Here is a 20,551-nt window from a genome sequence, read left to right as displayed (position 1 = left end):
TTTAAACCACCAGATCTCAGGAGAACTCACTCATTATGGTGAGAGCAGCACTAAGGGGCCAGCGCCAAACCGTTCATGAAGAAGCCACCCCCATGATCCAATCACCTCCCACAAGGCCCTACCTCCAACATTGGGGATTACATTTCAGCATGAGATTTGGACTGGGGACATACATCCAAACTATGTCAGAAACCGTTAAGGAAATCAAAAATAATTTCAGCATTTGTGAGAGAGAACATTTTATCCTAGAATTCTATACCTGTTTAAAGTATCATTCACAAATGAAAACATAAGGCCTTTGTACAAAAACTGAATGAACCACTAACAGCCCTTCATTAAGGCTACTAAAGCATATTCTCCAGAAAAAAAGAAAACTGATCAGACAAAGTAAAAATGAGATGCAAGGTGGAAAGTAAGTAAAGAACACGAGTGATATTTCATGAGCATTGACTATAGAAAACAACAGCAAAACTAACCACACTCACAATGGTTAATTCTACTGGAACAAAAGTTAGAAGGAACTGAAATATGGAACAATAGCGTAAGAAAGCAAGGGGATTCTAAACTCCTTGTATTGTTAGGAAGAAGGTTGGACAATAGTAACTCCAGAATTTGCACATTAAGAAATGCATATTAAAAATTTAAGGGTAACATCTAATGATAGAAATAAAATATAAGCCAGTAGACAGAGAGAAGAAAAACAGTTCAGAGAAACTGGAGCTCCAGAATTATTTTATAATCACTAATAACTGAAATACACACACACATATACATACATACACACACGTGTGTACACTAAATCCCTCAAGGGGCTAAATAAAACATGCCCATAACCCATCAGGTTGTAAACTCACACTAAGGTGTCTGCATCAGGGGTTTCTGCTAAAATTACAGGGACCAAGGGACATCAAACAGTAAACCAATGCTCATTGCAGGGAGGTTATGTTTAAGGCCTGTGGGATTCTTTACATTTTTTACTGATGGTCTTTTGACTCCATGTTACTTTCTTAAATCGCCATGAATGTGTTGGGTTGTGGGACCTGGCATCTGGGCAATTGGGTTTTTATTTCTTGTTGACCTGGTAGTAACACCCTCGATTTCATCTTCAGCCTCCCGCTTCCACCTCTATTTATTCCCCTTTTCTTCAGTTCTCATGTGACTCCAGCCTGCGCCTGCAGGGTAGTGGAGTGGGAGCTGGTGCACACTCATGGTTTTTATCAGTCTGAAGAACTATATTTATTGCTCTTCCAACTCCTAGCCTTGTTTTAACTTTTGCCTGCTCATTTGGTTTTTATTTTTACTTTAAAATTTGATCTTCGACTTCTAGGCTTTCCTCTGAATTTTGTTGGCTCTAGTTTTTTTGTTTGTTCATTTAAACGTTTGTTTAAAAATCTCTTTCATTTCACCTATGTTTTTCTTCACTGGGGCTTTGAAATTATCTGACATTTAAATATTATCCTCCTGGGCAGGGCATGGTGGCTCACGCCTGTAATCCCAGCACTTTGGGAGGCTCAGGCGGGCAGATCACTTGAGGTCAGGAGTTTGAGATCAGCCTGGCCAACATGGTGAAACTCTGTCTCTACTAAAAATACAAAAGTTAGCTGGGCGTAGTGGTGCACACCTGTAATCTCAGCTACTTGGGAGGCTGAGGCAGGACAATTGCTTGAACCCGGGAGGTGGAGGTTGCAGTGAGCCGAGATTGTGCCACTGCACTCCAGCCTGGGCTACAGAGTGAGACTCTGTCCCAAAAAAAAAAAAAAAAAAAAAATTATCCTCCTTAATTTTAATTTTCCACTTACCGCATGGTTAATGTTTTTGTGTTAGTCTCTTAACCTTCTCACCTTTCTTATCTATGTTTTGTCTTCTCTTTTCCTCAGGCATTTACTTTTCATTTTTCTTTTTATTGGTTTATGCTTTTAAGACCACATTAGGTACCTGGGGAGATCCAGAACACTTCTTCGTAGTTTGGCCTGCAGTGGTCCTCTTGGGCCCCAGGCTCTTCTGAGAGGTCACTGTTGTATCCACTGAGGGTGCTTCCCTGCAGGAAGGCAGCTTCCCTGCGCAGGTTCCCGGGTCGTGGAACAGCGCACCTCCTGGCTGTCCCACTAGCACTTCTCGGAGATGAGCTCCTTGAGTGGGACCATGGATTCTGGGCAAATGGTGCCCATTAGCATGTCCTGGACAGGAGGAAACAGATGGCCGCAGGAGGCCCCTGCTGCCTGCTTCTCTTCTGGTTAAATGGAGGAGGAGCCTCAGCCTAGCTCAGATGCCTTGCTCACACCCGCTACTGCTCAGTTTCTTATCTCTAGCAGGGAAGGCTCCCCCACACCCACAGACCTTCAGCAGCCAAAGGAGGAAGCTGCCACCTTCCTACTAAGCAGGTGCAGGCAAGGGGCCTCTTCTGCGGGCCACATTCACGGCTCCAGGCGCGCAGCAGAGTGTGGCAAGGGCTGGGTTCCTGCAGCTGGAGAGGGATGGGCTAGGAACAGGGCTTCCAACAAAGGAGGGGCCTTGTGCTGAGCTCATCACAGCTCCTTCCGGAAAAGCCCTGGTTCTCACCAACCAGGGACAAATTGGTATTGAGTCTTATTTATTCCTCCTTCAGGAACCACGTGGGAATATAGATGATGAATCAGAAAGGTTCAGGCATTCCTGGTGCCCAGCTGTGTGTCTCAGCTCTCATCCCTGGGCAAGCCCTGGCAGCATCCTCTGGCCAGCAGGCAGCACGCTCCTGTGGGCCACAGGCTTGGGAGGCTGTGGGGGGAGGTCAGAGCCCAGGAGCAGCCGCAGCCTTGACGGACAGAGGTGGAGGATGGACCACCAGTAACTCAGAGGAGGTCCTATTCCACCTGCCATGGTCACCAGCAGGACTGGAGCCCATTGCCCAGCTGGGAACGGCTGATGACGAAGTGCGTTGGCCAGCCTCCCTAAACGCTCACTTCCCACTCCACTTCCAGTGCTTTCTGGCATCACTTCCCATGCAAGCTACATGCACCCAAATCACCCAAATCCTTATCTCAGGGGGCTTCTGGGGAGCCCATCTAAGATACCCGGGCACTCTTGCCAAATCCTTCCTTTATTCTAGAATCCCCTCATGACTAAATGAGCTCCGAGGCTTCCTTGCCCACTGCCCAGTTTCTCTGCCTGTGTGAGTGACTCAAACCTGCCCCTCACATGTGACTGGGGCCCACAGGGCTCAGGTATGCCTGGCTTTGGGAACCGATGTGGGACTGCCTGGGACCACACTAACACGGCTTGCCAGGTCCTGGAGGAGCCACTGCCCTGGACACCACAGCATCAGCGGATTTAAAATAAACCAGAGGGAACCCATGGGAGCTTTTATTTTAGATGTGGCCCATCCCAGATTAGGCCCACAGGGCCACAGTTCCATCCCAGCAGCAGGGCCAGGCTGGGCTTCCAGAGAAGGACCTTTTCTGGTGGACCTTAATAGGACTTCAAGAAAAACTTCAGAGTCTGAGATCTTATTGCTTCAGCTTTCAAAGAAAAAAATAACAGTGCCAATACCCCAAAGCACTGGCCACCCTCAGCTGTGGTGGCACCAGGGAGACTGTGGCCATGCTCTCCCTCTCTTTGGTGTTGGGGGAATTTCTGTCTCCTAAAGCTGGAGTGGTTTCCTGACAACTCAGACGTGGCATCACAGTCACGCTTTCCCTTTTTGGGTATGTGGGTGTGCTGCCACCTGGCATGTGGCATAGTTAGATAGAGGTTTCACCTCATCTTATTCCACATGCCCCTTGTCTTATAACTTGCTAAGGATATGGATGGCTGGACAGACAGACTCTTACCTGGGCAGTGGGTATGTTCTCAGCTGCAGCTGCGTTCACATTCATGGAAATTCCTCCCGGAGATTATTTATGAACCAGACCTGGCGGTGCCAAATTAAGGCACTTAGGATAAACTGGGGCCAGGGCTTGGGAGTTGGTGGGAGCTAAGTCGTACTCTTGGGGTCGGCACTGGAGGTTCAGCGTTTGCTATGACTCCTCTCTGATTCCTGCCATCCTGGCACCTATGTTCTGGACCAGTTACAAAGAAACCATTTCCCCTTAGCAGTGCTGTTTTCATGACTGCATCTAGCTACTACCAAATCACAGAATTTGGCAGAATAGGGAGAATGAGACAACTGAAAATGCTTCAACTCTTTTAATGGCATGTCTCTATTGTCAGGATTTTTTGCAACTTTGCTTCAAGTGCTGCAAGGGGAAAGTCTAGCAACCCACTTTCTATATTCGGATTTCTGATCTTCTAAAATAAGTCCCAGCCACACTGTGCCCTGATGTCCAGGACTTGGTCTCCTAAGGAGAACACTGAGAGGCATCCAGACAGCATAAACAGCTGACCCGGGAGAGTGGAGTAAACATGAAAACAGCAAATATGGGCGGAAGCCACCTAAGATTGCCTAAGAATGAGGACCCAGTCTGCTCTGCAATTTAAATTTTATTAAAAATGTTGCAGTGCCATTTACAAAAACCCCAGAAGGGAACAACCCATGTGGATTCCTAAAATCCACCCCAATTTAGCTGCTAGGTTGAGTAAGGGGGGCAGATCCGGGGTTTGGATATGTAGGAGCCACTCTGAGCCCCCCTCTTCCCCACTGAGGGGGTCCTAAACGCCAGTGAGTCCAGAGGATGACCGCCTCTCCCCACCAGGCCCGGCCTCGGACAAATATGACACCCTGGGCATCTTCCTTCTCCTTGAGAGAATTTCCCCAGGGCTCCCCTGGCTGCGCACCCTTGGCTGGTTTTCCTGCTCCCCAATGGCTTCCCAATGACTCTTTGCCAGGTCCTCTCTTCAGCCTTTTCCAGCTCATCTCCCTGTAGCCTGCGGTGCCACCTACCTACCCTGTGCCGATGACCACTCAGCTAGCAAGCTGGACATGCACAGACTCTCTGCTGGCTCCTCACCCACCACGTCTGTGAACAGCCCTGCCGCTGCTCACGTGGCCTTGCCCCACACCTGGGATCTCTTCACCACCTCCTCCATGAAAATCAAAGCATCAACAAGTCCTACTGATTCTTCCCCCTCGTCACCCTGGACCAAGCTACCATCCTCTTACCCAGGCCACTTCAACAATTTCCTAGTTGCTTCCCCACATCCTTACTGGGCTAGTGCAGCAGTCACAGGGTCTTTCAGATGGGGAACTGGTTCTGTGACAGCTCTGCAGGAATTCTTCAGTGACCCAGCTCCCGGGGCACAGACCAAAGGCTTTTGCGTAGCTCATGAGAGCCAGCATATGCCAACCCCCGTTTAGTCTCCGTCTCAACTCTGACATCTCCCAACTCTCTATGTTCCCTTGTGACTGGCCTTCTTTGAAGTAGAAGCTGTTCTTCATGAGCTACAGATTTTAAAGTTTGGATCCGGATTCATTCTGAAGAAAACTGAAAACTAAGAACATCCATGCTCCACCACAGGGACAATACAGCCTCAGGTCCCAGCCCCCAGGCAGCCTCCGAGCCACAGATGGAGACCTAGAGCCAGGGTGAGGGTGGCATCCAGAGAGGGCCAAGGGAGCTCAGCCGGGCTTGTTTGGGCTTGGGTTTCCTTCGCTGCATCTCTGTCCTGTCTTTCCCTGTTTTCTTTCCAGGGGTTCCTTTAAGCCTTTTTGCTACGCATAGGGTCTCTTTATTATGTGCGACTTCATTGCTCCCCAGGCTACCTATGCCACAATCTACACTGCAGTGAAACAAGCCATCAGATAGCCACACCAATGAAAGTCCACAAAGCATAAAACTGCTCTCCTGGCTGGGCGCGGTGGCTCACGCCTGTAATCCCAGCACTTTGGGAGGCCGAGGCGGGCGGATCACGAGGTCAGGAGACCAAGACTATCCTGGCTAACACGGTGAAGCCTTGTCTCTACTAAAAATACAAAAAATTAGTCGGCATGGTGGCGGGTGCCTGTAGTCCCAGCTACTCGGGAGGCTGAGACAGGAGAATGGCATGAGCCCGGGAGGTGGAGCTTGCAGTGAGCCAAGATCATGCCACTGCACTACAGCCTGGGCGAAAGTGCGAGACTCCGTCTCAAAAAAAAAAAAAAAGCAACAAAAACCTGCTCTCCCTGGATCCCACGGATCTGCTTTGTAAGCAGCAATCCTCACGAAATGTCTTCAATCCAGTCATTCAACAAGTCATGCCCGAGTACGCACCCTGCAGTAGGCGCTGCTCTCAGTGCTGGGGGTGGCAGGGAAGCAGCCAGAAGAAGCCTGTGTTCTTGTGAAGCTCACACTTGACCTAAAGATGAGAGGCAGATCATGAGCTCAATGAGTGAGTTCTGCAGATAAGAGCTGTAGGAAAGTTAGCACAGGGTCAGGGGGATTGGAGCGCCAGGGGGCTGAGATCATGAGCTCAATAAATGAGTTCTGCAGATAAGAGCGGTGGAAAGCTAGCAAAGGGTCAGAGGGACTGGAGAGCTGGGGGGGCTGGGGAGGCATTCCCATTGGGGGATTTTGGGGGTGACGCTCATTGCTTCTATGAGAACTCTGCATCCCGTATCAGAGCAAAAGTAGATGAGCTTCTCCTGAGCCCCTGGTCTATTTTTACCGCGTGGACACTGTGAGTCATGCTGCTGATTGTGTCTCCCTCTCAGCACTGCTGCTGAGCACACAGCCAGCTCTAGACACCGAAATATATTTGAGGTGCTCACCTCCCTCTTGGTGTGATCTCATTTTTCCTGATCTTTTTCCTCCACCTTGTTAGGATCACCTGTGCATTTAGTTAGCTGGTTATATTGCCACCTGTCCGCCCTGCCTTGCGTGATAAGTACCGTGCAGAAGGAACGCATCCCCAGCTATATTTCCGGGCATTACAAGCCGCCTTCTGGCAGGGGACGCCTGCCTTCCCCCATAGTCCTCAGGAAGGAGCAACGGAGAAGAAAGAATGAGAAGAATGAGGGCACAGTCTGCTTCCCAAGCTCAGCTGAAGACCACAAAGCTTCTGAGACCCTGACCATGAATCTGTCCATTCATGCATCCCAGATAAAGGGCCCTTGAAACTTGGAAGTGTGATGGGCTTCATGCTATGACATCTTGAATGATCACTGAACATAATTGTGCCAAAGTTCGTATCTACTTAATTTCCCAGAGTTTAAAGCAGAATTAACATAAATGCAAAGACAAAACTCCCATGTCAGCGCTCTGCTTTCCAGACACGTCAGCAGGCACTGTATGAATCAGTACTGTCACTCTTATCTTCTTCAGTGACCTTTGTATTTTATTTCCTTTAACAGAGAGGACAGCCCCAAGGCCTTCACATCATCCTAACCAGAAGCCAAATGGCAATGCACTTGGAGGATGTGCATTTGATCCAGAAAAGCAAATTAGCACGTTCTTAACAAAGATTTGAATGGGACATCCATGGAATGATACTAACTCTTAAAAATCACTAAAATAGCTTGCTTAAAAGTCACTGAAATAGCTGCCAGGGTCAAATAAATGATTGTTTCAAAGTCATTCTTTCCCAGCACTCTGCAGGGAAGATTCACTGGTGAGGATTCTGAGAGATTCTGTCTCCCTGACATTCATTCCTGTCTGTGCCCGGGGTATGATTCATCCTGGAGAGGCCAGGACGATGCTCTGTGAATCAGAGCAGCACTGATGCACAGGCAGAGATGCTTCCCAAGAGACACTGCCTCCCACGTGACACACCAAGCCCTGCTTGCCACTTGTCCTGGACAGGATTCACTTAGTGATGGGGAGAAAGCAGATGACGCAGAACAGGCCTGCTGCTTCCATAAGGCTATGATTCCTGCATCCAGGATGATGCCCAAGACCTCCCAAAAGCTGGCCCTGCGACGAGGATCTGAGTGCACACAGTTCATTTGGGAGGTGGTTCCAGAAAGCACTGGGTAGGGGCAAGAAAGGTAGGGAACAGAAAGAAGGCGAGGGGTATGTGTGGTTAAGCCAGTTGCTGCTGCCAGTGGCTGGGGCTCAGCCCTGTGGGAACGTCTGGGGGACTGTATAGGACATTCACTCACAGCTATCAGGACAGGGGCATCTGCCCAGCAACTTCCTGCCCGCCACTGGCCAAGGGCTGCTCGTGGGCCATTCGTTCTCAGCCCTTAGCTTGCCCTGGCATGGGCAGAGCAGTCTCCCCTTGCTGGAAAAGAATCCCCAGGAAAAAGGCCACAGGTGTCAGCCAGAAGCAGTTCGGGGCCTGCAGAGGTGAGTGCCCAGTGGGTACACCTGGGGCACCGGCCTTACTTGCTCTGATGCATAAAACTCTCCTGGATGAGACACCACAAGTGGGTGCTTCTTTAGCTCTGTAAGACAGAGGCTAGTGCATGACAGACAAATAATATCGGAAGCACAGGGACTAAGCACCTTACCATGAAATACGTCATAACCCCCTGTGACATGGACATTCTATAACTACCCCCATTTCCAGAAGAGGGAACAGAGGTACAGAGAGGCAAAGTATGTCACTGATGGTCACACAGCTAATAAGTGGCAAGGCTGGAATCTGAACCCAGCCGGTGTGGCCTTGGGACCTCTGTCCCCAGTCCCTACTCTATATAGCTTCCCATCAGAAATGCAGCCACGTAAACGGCTGGGCACAGCACAGCTTAGGGCCTGAAATAAGCTTGAAGGGTGATCAACGATATCCGTGAACTGGATTCACAGATTCGATCCATGGAATCCACTCCTGCTGCTCAGAGCACCTCACACATGCTATCTTCGCTGTCATCCGTGGCTACTGCCCTGTGCATGCTGCAGAGGATATGGAAGCTACAGGTACGACATTCAGGTCCCAGAGGAATCGCCATCTTCAAGAGTTTTAGTAGATTATAAGTAGAAGTACAATGTGCAAAGCAAAGCACACCCTACATATGTAAAGTACAAAATAACCTTTATAATATACAAAAATAGATGGAATATGTAAATATGCTGTCTACATAGGTAGATAGATGTTATCTACATAGGTAGATAAGTAGATAGATAGGTAGATTTCTTTTCCTAAAAGCTTCAAATTATTTTAGTATGCTTGCCAGTTTGAGGAAATATCTTTTTTTCAAGTTTCATTTCTTGTGTTTTTTAGTGTTTATATGGTAGAGTTGGACAGCTACCCCACTTCTGTTTTCAATATTTCTTCACTAGTTAGAAAACTTTCCCTCAGGGCTTCCCCCGAGTTGTGTATACACCTTGTCAGCCTAAGATCATAAATGCAATTTATTTTGCTTTATGAGGAATGAATCTTCCACAGTACATGCTTCCAGATATAAATCCCACGCTCTGCAGTGTCCTCCTTGGTCAGGCAGGTCACTGATGTTCCAATGGACATGGCTGACAGGACCATCATTTTAAAAGCTGAGCTTTAACTAAGCATGTTGTGGAGCCAGACGTGAGGTCAAGTCTAAAGAAAGACGCTGTGGTGTCTGCACACAGCAGTGCGCTTGGGTTTTATGATCTGTAACAAGCATGGCACACATCACTTGAGTTAAGACAGAAGGAAAAAAAGAAGAAAGAAAGAGAGAGAGAAAGAAAAAAAAGAAAGAAACAAACAAAGAGAAAGAAAGAAAGAAAGAAAGAAAGAAAGAAAGAAAGAAAGAAAGAAAGAAAGAAAATAATCTGCTTTTGTTTTCCAACTAGAAACAGCCAACTCTCTAAGTTGATACTGAAATGCCTGAACAGCCCAATGTTTTGTGGAAACTCATGGAAAAAGGATGAAAACAGCACTCGATAGAAAAGGACTCCATCCTTTCTTTGGCAGCATAGAAGGTATTTCTATTTTTTCTGCCATTTTCTATCAACGATTTCTGTGAATTATATTTATTCACTTTTAAAGAAACATAGGAATCACATTTGGCATCATTTAAAATGCCATTTGAGAGATATACATGCATAAATCAAACATCATCATCACCGAGAGGACTAGGGATGCTAGCAAGTTCTGGTGCTTTTGTCGACACAGATGCACAGAAACTGAGTCTGGAGTCTTTGGCAGCAATCCCACAGTCTGGACATGGCTGGCTGGCTGTGGCCTTTTTTGGGTTCCCTTTCCTGATGCCCACCTTTGGGCCATTTCATTTCTCACTAAATCCGGGGAGATGAGTGGGTACGGAGTGAGCAGTGATGGCACTTCTCAGTGTAGCTATTTGCATTAGAATCGTGAAAATTACTGGCATGATTTATAAGGCATCTATTACCCCACTCCCTTGGCTGATAATCAGGAATCAGCCTTACATATATTGATGTGAACTATGTATAAAGATTTTCATTGTGTTGTATAGAATTTTTACATGATGGGAGCGTGTTCACTCCTTGCCTTACCAAGGATGCTTTTGCTTTCTTGCTTTCTCTCCCACCAGTGAGCAGCCTCTACCCAGGCAGGGCATGGAGAATGGCTGTTTGGACAGTTAGGTTCTTGGCAAAGCCAGTGAATCTTGACAGGTACCGACTCAGTCCGTACATGTCACTTCTAGTCCACATTAGTTGCTGTAAGTGTTTATGCCATCACAGGTTGGCGCATGTTGGTAGTTCTCTCATGTTCATAGGTAAACATCCTAATTGTCATTTATGGATGTATGCAGTGCAGCCTTGCCTGGGTAGCAGAGTAGGGTGGTGGTGAATATGAGTTAATTATCCTTCCACACTGCCAGAAATAACTGTGCCACTGGGCCTGAGAATGAGAACATAAAACCTCATGTCCTATTCCTCCTCTGACCACTTGTGGCTGAACTGGATCAGGAAGGATTCCCATCTTTCACTAGGCTGAGCGCAGTGGCTCACGCCTGTAACCCCACCACTTTGGGAGGCTCAGGCGGTAGGAGTTCGAGACCAGCCTGGCCAACATGGGTGAAAACCCATGTCTACTAAAAATACAAGAATTAGCTGGGCATGATGCTGCACACCTGTAATCCTAGCTACTCGGGAGGCTGAGGCAGGAGAATCACTTGAACCTGGGAGGCAGAGTTTACAGTCAGCCGAGATCGTGCCACTGCACTCCAGCCTGCACTTGCAACAGCTACACTCCGTCTCAAAACAAACAAACAAACAAACAAACAAACAAAACAGGAGAAACTAGTGCCTACTGAGAGTCTACTGACTGGTGTAGCCACTGGGGAAAACAGTTCCTCAAAAAATGGAAACTCGAACTACCCTATGACCTGGCAATCCTGCTTCTGGTTGTGCGTCTGGACGCCGCACACCCGTGTTCCCTGCAGCATTCTTCATAACAGCCAAGGCGTGGAAGCAGCCTAAGGGCCCACTGATAGACAAATGAAGGAAAAAAAGGTGGTGTACACACCACGGAACACTGGTCAACCTTACCAAAGAGGGAAATCCTGACCTCTGTGACATGGACAAGCCTGAAGGACATTATGCTAAGTGAGCACAGCTACACACAAGGACACATCTACATACATGACATGAGGAATCCTGAAGGACATTATGCTAAGTGGAACACGGTTACACACAAGGACACATCTACATATATGACATGAGGAATCTAACATAGTTAAACTCACAGCAACAGAGAGTGGAATGGTGGCTGCCAGAGGCAGGGAAAGGGAGATGGGAATGGGGAAGTGTTGGTCAAGAGGCACAAAATTTTGGTTATACAAAATGACAAAGTCCTAGCAAGCTACTGTGCAGCTCAGCGCCTATGGCTAACGTAGAAATTTAAAGGACAAAATTTTAATATACACTTATAATATACACTATATAATATACACTTATAATTTTGCTAAGAGGGTAGACCTTATGTTAAGTGTTCTTATCACAAATACTACTACTACTAATAATAAATAAATGGGGTGGGAGGAAGCTTTTGGAAGTGATGAATAGTGATGAAGTGATGGCACAAAGTATGTTGATGACTCCAGGGGTGTACACTGAGGTCCAAACTCCTCAAGTTGCATATGTTAAACATGCACAGCTTTTTGTGTGTCAATCAAACTTCAGTAAAGTCGGCTGATTTGTTTTTGTTTAAAGAGTCTGCTGACTGGACACCTCTTCAGGGCCTGGGCTGTGAGATCAGCATGTGGGAAACCACCCTGGAATGAGGGCTGTGAGATTCTGGTGTTTATTTAAATAACCTGCCCATGCCTTTGGCTGATGGCCAAGTCTGCTCTATATGACAGCCTGTGTTGAGATTCCAGTGTAAGATCATGGGTCTGGACAATCCAGGTTGAAAGAGCTCTTTACTGTCAGCACTTAGCCATTGTTTTCCATCTCCTTCAGGCAGAAGTGGATCCACAGATCACATATAAAACCAGAATAGTGTATGATCTTCAAATACACTCTGGGGCCATAAGCTAAGCTCTGCTCTTCAGCCCCCATAGCTGACATTCTTCACCAGCTCCTGGTTTTTCTTTTTAACAGCAATGGGCCTCAGGGTTGCCTAGAAGCCCTTGTATCCATTTAACTTTGGGCAGAGACCCCAGGTTCCTGAAGAAATGCTGCTTTTCCATCTGTTCTTACCTCCCCTCTGTATGGCGTGGGCAGTACAGTGCACATAGAAGACTAGTTCAATCCCTTCCAAGACCCCAACTGCCCTGAAATCTAAGAAGCCCATTTGTGATTTAAAAGAAAACAAATACTAAATTAAGAGAAACCGAGGCTGGGCACAGTGGCTCACACCTGTAATCCCAGCCCTTTGGGAGGCCAAGGTGGGCAGATCTCTTGAGGCCAGGAGTTCAAGACCAGCCTGACCAACATGGTGAAACCCCATCTCTACTAAAAATATGAAAATTAGCCGGGCTTGGTGGCACACACCTGTAGTCCCAGCTACTCGGGTGGCCAAGGCACAAGAATTGCTTGAACTGGGAGGCGAAGATTGCAGTGAGCCGAGATCGCATCCCTGCACTCAGCCTGGGCAGCACAGAGAGACCCTGTCTCAAAAACAAACAAACAAACAAACAAAAAAACACAAACAAACAAAAAAAAAAGAAAAGAAAAGAAAAAGAGAGAAGCAGAAAAAACTTACTTGATTCACAGGACCTGGACATCAATCATCTCATTTCAAATATGTAAGAACAGAAGAATAAAATTCTGATAAAATTCTATCTCCTAAGAAAATATGAGCTAGCAATGAAAGAGTAAATTAAGCAAATGGTATTAGTACTACTGTGAAGATATAAAACTCTAATAAGCCTACTAAGGCTGGATCTAGAAACTCAAAGGTACCAGGAAGATTTTGAGGGGGAAGGCATAGAAATTGAGAATTAGAAATAGATAAAAATTACATCACTAAAGAAAAAATAAGGGTAAGAAAAATCTTAAATATTTAAAGTACAAAAGTGAAAGCCAACAGATCTTTTTTTCTCCCCCAGCTCTGGGTATATTGTGTCAGGGGATATTGTGCTTTAGTGTCAGGATAAGCTTTACTGTAGATCTGGGAAAGGAAACTAGTATTTACCACACTGTGCTGTGTATTTTCACATATTATCCCAAGTGATCATCTCACTAAGCCAAGTAGAAATGAATTATGATGCCCATTTTAAAGATGAGAAAACAGATGTTCAGAAAAAACAAAACAAAACAGTATCTTGCCCTGCATTACAAACCTGGTCAGTAAGAGTTACACCCAGGTGTGCCCAACGCCAAAACCCACATTAATTCCACTATATAAACCCATGCTTTTAGAATCAAAAAGGATAAAATCTTAAGGAATTAAATTTAACAAAAGAAATGAAACATTTGTCTGCTGAGAGCTACAAGACATCTCATTGGAAGAAATCACAGAAGACCTAAATATATGGAGAGATATCCATGTTCATTAACTGGAAAACTGAGTATCATTAGACGGCAACACTTCTCAAACGCAGCCATAGATTCAATGCGGTCCCATCAGCACCACAGCTGGTGGAACAGACAAGTGTATCGTCAAATTAACATTTACGGGGAAAAGCGAAGGATGGGTTCCCTCTCTTGCTGCTCCTGAAACATGCAGTCAACCCCAGTTTTTAAAAACAGAAATATGGCCAGGCTTGGTGGCTCACGCTTGTAATCCCAGCACTCTGGGAGGCCGAGGCGGGCTGATCACGAGGTCAGGAGATCGAGACCATCCTGGCTAACATGGTGAAACCCTGTCTCCACTAAAAATAACAAAAAATTAGCCAGGCGTGGTGGCAGGCACCTGTAGTCCCAGCTACTCAGGAGGCTGAGGCAGGAGAATGGCGTGAACCCGGGAGGCGGAGCTTGCAGTGAGCCGAGATCGTGCCACTGCACTCCAGCTTGGGCGACAGAGTGAGACTCCATCTCAAAAATAAATAAATAAATAAAATAAAAATAAAAACAGAAATAATAACTACCTCCATTTCCCAGGCAGCTCTCTTTGCCCAGCATTTGGCCAGGGGGTTGGCCCACCTCACCAATGTGATCCCATGTGAGTACCGTCAACTTTAGAACTCAATTACTCTCGTTTTGTGCATGAGGAAAGTGAAGTCCTAGCCCTAGGACTTGATCCTTGTTCTGTCCAAATAAATCCCCAAGGCACTTTTTTAAGGGGATGTTCTCTGGCGTGTTTGTTCCAGCTATGCACATTGCTGTTGGAGGCTGGGTTGCGAGTCAGCATCTCAGGGAAAGGTGGATCAGCACAGCCGCCCTCCTGGTCCCAGACCACAGGCCACATTCCCAGCCTCGCTGCCATTGCATGACAGAGAATCCGTCAGCTCGGGGAACTGCATAAAGCGGGCTGGGACTATAACTGGGGTGATGCCTGAGGGATAAACTGGGGTGCGGGTGGCCTTGGATAAGTGTCATGTGCAGTGAATGGGGAGGTGACCCTCTAAAAGCGGCCAAGTGGCTGGCCTCCAGCAAGCCAGGGGCAGACCAGAGGGCAGGTCAGAAGTGAGCTGAGGGCCTGGAGGGTAGTCCTGTCTTCTGAAACAGCTGACAGGAAATCCACCCTCCCTTCTGATGTCCCTGAGAATGTCATAAAAGTGGGTCATGAAGTTTAAGTGGCAAATCCCACCCTAGTAGAGGAACATGGCCATTGTACTGCGTCGTATCCTTGTCTTAGTTTAAATTTACAGTGTTAAGCATAATAAATGCAGCTGTCAACGACCATGACTACCGCAGATGCATTAGTGACTGTTCTTGTAACTGAGTTCTACCTTTTTAACTGACCAGGGCATGGTTATAGAATGAATGAGAACCCTGGACCTGGACTGAGGTAGCAGGAGTCACTCCTGACAGAGGGTCCTACATTAATGCAAAAACTCAGAGGGCTGAGGAGGCCCTGCACCCTGCCAGGGCACCAAGTGCATTTCTGGGCCTCCCTCAGAGGGGAAGAAGGCCACCAGGTCCTCTCTCAGGACATGGGGAAGGCTGGAGGTGCCTGTCACATCTGAGGTCCCCGAAGCCAGCACAGCAGGGGTTCCCCTGGGTAGTCAGGCCAGCCTTCTGCAGGGCAAAGGGACAGGGTGAGTAGGGTGGCCCCTCAGGGCCCCGGTCCCTGCTGCCGCCAGTCCTGCCCACCCTCCCGGCCACAAGCCCCTCTCCCGGGGGTGTCTGTTCCCTGCATCCTGTTCCTCGTCGTCCCTCGGGGCTCAATTTCACAGATGTTTGGTGGCACCAGTCCCCCAGGAATGAGTGATGTCAGCACCAGGCACCCTGTCCATTCACCCACCACTGCCTACGCCACTCTCTGTGACTTCAGTGCCCACCCAACGTGCTAGCTTCTCGAGCTCATCACGCCCCACTTCTATGATCTCTCCTGCTGCTCCTCCTGAGCCATCCACTCCCACAGTCACCCTCGGACCCGCCAGCTCCTCTAGCTGTGTGGTTCTAAGGCCACTCTTCTCAGCATTCCTCCCTGCTCATGCCCCCAGCAGCTTCCCTGACACTGTGTGCTCAATCCTCCATCCTTCACTATCTTCCCTTACACCACCAGTCCCACACATACTGCCCTGCTGTGCTGCTCAATCTGCACTCAGTGATCCAGTCCTCGGCCGTGTGTGCCGCCCCGCCCTCGGCCCTCTTCCCTGCCCTTGTACTTTGCTGGTGAAGCCTCTGCTGTGTTCAAACCCAGTTCTCTCCCAGATCCTCCCTCCCCATACCCAGCGAGCAGGGGTGTGGCCGGGATGCAACCAGCCGAGCTGCCAGAGCCAGGGATCTCAAAAGGCCAGTGTCCGCGGCTCTGTCCCCAGCTTCCAGGGCTGGGTCTCCTCCTCTGGGCCTCCACACGTTGGGATGACTCCAAGACCCTTCCTTTATCTTTTCTTCCTTCTCTCACTACCTACTGAGCTTGGCCAGCCGGGGGGCTCAGTGCTCTTCCAATGCTGGTGGTGACTCCAGCACCCGGCCATGCCTCCCCTCTGAGCTTGCGGCTGCCCAATGGTCTCCTGAGGGTGGGGGGTAAAGCTCCTCACACTACAGTGTCAAAACAGAGCTCTGCTCCTCCTCCACCACCCTCCACTGCTCACCAACTCCACTGAGCATTTGAGCATCTTCTAGGTGCTAGATTTCAGGCCCAGTTGACAGAGCAGTGACAAAACCAGACAAAAACCCTCTCATGGAGCCTGCAACTCAAAACCTTCAAGGATAGTTAATATTGGGGAAGATGTAGTTAAAACAAATCTACTTAAACCAGTAAGCAAACTTCACCACAGTGTGTGTACCTGCATGTGTGCATGTGGATGTGTGTGTGCCCATGTATGTGTGTGTACCTGTGTGTGCCCATGTATGTGTGTGTACCTGTGTGTGCCCAAGCATGTGTGTGCCCGTGCATGTCTGTGTGTGTCCACATGTGTGTGTGCATGCGTGTTTCCATGCCTGTGCGTGGATGTGTGTGCACGTGCATGCTTGTGTGCCCATGCATGTGGATGTGTGCACATGAGGGCCAGTTCAGCTTCATGCCAATAAAGGAAACCCACAACTAGGAAAGTGAGTTCATTTAGCTTTTCACATTACTTGGATTATAAGTATGTGCTAATTGGAGTGAAAAATGATCAAGTGTCATTTAGGTTTGCTTGTGTAATTTTTCCAACGAAATTGACTTTGACAGAAACAGGAAAGAGAATGACTTATGCAGAAATATTCAAAGGTTTCCCTACATTTTCTGAGGGCATCTCATTATTTTGATGGCCTTGAATTTCAATATCCCTTACCTGCCTGAAGCCTTGTAGATTTTCTCTTCTCCAGTCATTAGTGAAATTAGCACAACAGGATCATCCCCACCAATGCTTCAATCTCACAGAAAGCCATGCCCAGCATCACGTGCATCAGCACCTTGAATTCCTGCCACTTTGCAAAATGTGTCAGTTCTTTTGCTTAGAGGATTTGGCTTTCAGGTTGAAGGGCAGAGTTGGACTTTGGCTGGATGCAGGGAGAGGCAAGGCAAAGGGGAAGGAAGATGGAGAAAGGGGGATGGGTGTGCAGGTGGTAAGCTGGGTGCTGGGCCCCTCCCCTGGGCAGCCCTTTGGCCTTATAGGCCCCTCACACTCCAGCAATGTAGTGGGGGAAGGAGCGGTGGAGGGGGCGGTTGTGGGGACTGCACTAAGGATCTAAGGACCCCACCTGAAGCTGCTCTTCTTACACTCTCTCCCCAGCTCAGGGCTAGGCGGGGGATTATGCAAACCTGGCTCAAGCCAGCCTCTGAAGAAAACAGAAGGCAGTGCTGTCCTTTATCCTGCAGGGGAGCCACCGTGAGGTTTTGTTTTTCCTTTGAAACTTGGATGTTTACCAAAGTCTTTCCCAAGATAGATGACAATGCACATGTCCCCTGTGGTGGCCAGCAGCTGATCTCGAACCAGACAGCAGAGGCGGCGGGGCCGAGCCTACCCTCCTCATCTCCTAGCCACCCCTTAGCAACTCTCGCTGAAGGCCAGGCTCAAGGGCTGCTTTCTGTGTTCACTGTGGCTACCTGGCAGAGCCCCAACCCTGACAAGAAACCAAAAGCCCACCAGAACAACAAAAAGGGGTGAGCACATTCCAAGGGGGTGTGGATGGAGAAGGCTCTCCCCAGCATCCCTGCGGTGCCTGGAGTTTCACTGTGGACACGGACGCGACAAGATGGGAGGATCTGTTCACACGGAGCCGGCCGGGGGCCTCTTGACTGGGTCACCTGTTAGTGGGGTCCTCTCAGCAGGCGTGTGCCTGGCTCTGCCTAGGGCACATGCCTGCTTCAGTCCTATTTTCATTCTTTCCATCTGTCTTCAGCATTTCTTGTTCTTGTAGTTTTTATGGTTTTTGTTTTGTTTTGCTTTTGTTTCCAAAGAGTACTTGCATTGAAGGAAACGATCAGCTTCCTGATGGAAGGTCCTCATTTTCCATTTTGTTTTCTTCCCAGAAAGTGCATGACACAAATCTTGATGTGCCCAGGAGCCCAGAGACTTATAACTTAGTGAAATGTCTTCAAGCATAACCATACTTTTAATTTCCTCCAGATACTCCAAAGTGCTGTCAAGCTAGTGTCCTTTGCCGGTGTTACAGTTGGATTTTCTACTTTGCCATTTGACTGTAAGGTCAGTGTCAGTGTTGGGTCTGCACCTGGAAGCCAATGAGGGATGTACATGTCACATCCCCTGGCATCAGGAACGTGACGGACCTTGTCCTGGGTCTGCTATGGGGATGGTGACAAGGCAAATCCCTCCTGCAGCAGGGCATGCTGCTAACCCTGTGCGCAGCTGTGCCCTGGGCCAGGCCCTGCACTGTCAGAATCAGGAGCTAATAACATCAAGGCAATAGCATCTGAGGCTCGCCACTCTTTCATCTTCTGCACCTGTCAACCTACGGCAAGTGAATTGGCGTCGTTTGGACATGACTGGCCCTGCAAAAAGACTCGAGCATCCTGTCCTCTCCTGGCTGCTCTCCCAGCCTGTACAGACCTCTGTTCTCCAGGGGCAACCCTTACTTTGCTTTATTAAGTATTCCACGAGTCACCACTTGTGCCTTCAAAGAATTCCCAAAATGGATCGCGGCTGACCTCACACTCATTGGAGCCAACTGGTTAGCATCTTAAGGACTGAGGCAGTGGTGCTTGCTATTGAAACATATTTTCTGTATGTTTTACTATCAATCCCATAAGGGTTATTGCGCACCATGGCGCCTGTCCTTTCCTGACCCTGGACCTCAAAGGCCGACCCTTACCTGCCACAGCAACCAGACGCACGAGGAGCTCCAGGGGCCACGACTCCATGGCACCTACATAAGTGGGCTCAGTACTGCCGCTGGGCTCTAAAATGTTGGCCCAGGCCTTCTCCTCTGGGATTTACTTCCTCCCTGGCTCCACCTCCACTCACACTGGTACAAATTTCCAGACTGTGGGGTTTGGCTTGCTGATTGACATCTGCCTGCCCTCCTCTGAGCTGCCCTGGAGCCTGGCGCTTCCAGGTTCCTAGCAGAGCTTCACCTGCCATATGAAGGGCTCCGATCAGCCCATTCCCTGGTGCTAGCCTTGGCTGAGGTGCTGAGGCCCCACATAAGAAGTCCTAGCCACAGCTGTCATGCCGGCCCCTGCTTCGTGACAATCCTGCTGAGCACTGCACATCTCTCATCCAGGTAATTGCCCCGACGACACCATGGAGGGGTAACTGGTGTGCTCGCTTCATTCATAAGGAAACCGAGGCACAGACAGGTTGAATGATCTCCCAAGGGCTAGGGGCGAGCCAGGGTCCAAGCCCGGGCACATTGGCAGCAGAGCCCCAGACACAACCTTCTTTATGCCTAGCCCCTTCCACTGCCCACTCCAGCCCCAAACCACCTTTCCCATGAGGACTGTGACTTAGTTTCCCCTCCTCTAGGCCTCTCCTCATTTCCAAACTGCCAAGAGCAAATCCCATCCTCATGGGCTCATAGGCAAGGCGTAACTGCTATTTTAGGTGAAATAGCTCTCTATAAATAAAAATCAAGAAGCCGCAAAGACGAGCTTTACATAAAGTACTCTGGGAACTGTGATCTGCGTGTTCCTCATTCAGGCATGGAAACACACTGATCCCTCCACGACAGACCAGACCCCGCAGAGGCACTCCACTGGGCCTTCTACCCTGCCCCTGTCACTGCCCACAGCATGTGGATGGAACAGGAAAGGGTGCAGGGCCCCAAAGGTATCCGGGAGGGTGCCTCTCTGGCCCCTGTCCCTGGCTGCACACTCCCCTGCCTCTCTCTTCTGTTATTTGTGGGAGCAGATGTGGTGGATTCAGCTCGGGGGCCGCACACAGATGGCACCCTCACCCTCACCAGATGAATCCGGGGCTCCGATGCACTGCAGCACCGGCGGCCAGGCCTGCTTGGTGATGACACAAAACAGCCCACAGGGCTTCTTAACGCACTCCAGTGGCTGTGGTCAGAACTTCTCCTTCTTGACTTGCTGCTCGAGTCTGTCCCTGAACCACACACTGTCCTTTGGCTGGAGGCCCCTGGCTCCCCAGTGGCAGCTCCCTCCTCCCTCCATGCCGCAGTGACATTCACAGAGGTGGGGGGTTACTGTTCAGGGGATAAGTGTGTCTGTGTGTGCATTTCTGTGTCCATATAAGTGTGTGTGGTGAATGTATGTCTGTTTAAGCATGTGTGTGTGCATTCATGTATGTGTCTGTGTGTGGTCATGTGACTGTGGTGTGTGCCTGTGTCTGTGCCTGTCCCTGTGAGCATGTGTGTGC

At 48.8% G+C, this 20,551-nt stretch overlaps 1 protein-coding gene across 7 annotated transcripts in view; it reads right to left on the bottom strand.

Moving 5' to 3' along the window:
- The window catches only part of SYNDIG1 (synapse differentiation inducing 1), a 196,772-nt gene that overhangs the window by 155,872 nt on the left and 20,349 nt on the right, over positions 1-20,551 (bottom strand). For 2 of the 7 annotated variants that reach the window (XM_063702427.1, XM_055372361.2), the window contains exon 2: positions 6,162-6,246. The exons of the other annotated variants lie outside the window; for them this stretch is intronic. The gene's annotated coding sequence lies outside the window, so the exon portion shown is untranslated. The remainder of the gene's footprint in view (positions 1-6,161; positions 6,247-20,551) is intronic. 7 annotated transcript variants of the gene reach the window in all.

The sequence above is a fragment of the Gorilla gorilla genome, chromosome 21 (assembly GCF_029281585.2).
Source record: "Gorilla gorilla gorilla isolate KB3781 chromosome 21, NHGRI_mGorGor1-v2.1_pri, whole genome shotgun sequence".
NCBI classification, from domain to species: Eukaryota; Metazoa; Chordata; class Mammalia; order Primates; family Hominidae; genus Gorilla; species Gorilla gorilla.
This window is presented reverse-complemented; position numbering and strand designations above follow the sequence as displayed.